Below are 888 nucleotides of genomic sequence, written 5' to 3' on the forward strand. Positions count from 1 at the left end.
TGATTCAATCAGCTGGGACGGGTCGATGAGATGGTTTAGCTGCACTGCTAAAGGTGTGATACAAGGTGTGGCTTGGACATGGTTTTTAAAGTTAGAGGAAGGTAGACAGGGTTTCGGATTTAGTCATCTGGACACTGTTCTAGCGATGACTACCTTTGAAACATTGTCTACCTTGTCTAACGTAGACCACTCCTTGTCTAATGAAGGATTACATAAAGTTAGATGATGACCCTTGGGATAACTCTATTCCATTTGGCCTTGGAGTTGCTCTAACTCTCCGAGGCTGGTTTGGACTGGTTCTTAGTGACTACGTGGTGACCTACTCCATTGTCTGGAGTTAGGGGAAGACAACTTCATCAGGGACAGTGATTTACTGTGCTCCATCACTTAGCAACGCTCCAAGAAATGTTCAAACACTGAATCAGTACAAGCCTAAATCATTCTGCCTGGAGGTAGGGTCACTGTAGTAGTTTATGCAGATTAGGTGCGCTGAAACGTACGCCTTATTCGACTGGACAATGCAGCATGAAATGGGAATCAGACTGGGAACCAAAACTGCCTCTTCGAAAGCTTCACAATCAAAGTCCTGGTGGAGTCACTTTAGACCTTTCAACTGGAGGTGTTAGCGCCTGTGTTGAGTGTGTTTGTGTGTGTGTGCCACAGCAGTACACGCACACAAACACACCTACGTACACACACACACCTATGCACACATACACACCTATGCACACATACACACACACACGAACACTCGCATCAGAACATCACGTCCATTTCGCGCTTTGGCCCCAAATAAACAGCTTTTCAGTCCACTCGTGTTGGAGATATGCTTTGTTTAAAAAATATCTTGAGTTTTATTATTTAAAACATTTGAGTATGTAGGACAGA

The sequence above is a fragment of the Eucyclogobius newberryi genome, unplaced genomic scaffold, assembly GCF_026437365.1.
Source record: "Eucyclogobius newberryi isolate DKJ021-1_F unplaced genomic scaffold, fEucNew1.0.hap1 SCAF_22, whole genome shotgun sequence".
Lineage (NCBI taxonomy): Eukaryota > Metazoa > Chordata > Actinopteri > Gobiiformes > Gobiidae > Eucyclogobius > Eucyclogobius newberryi.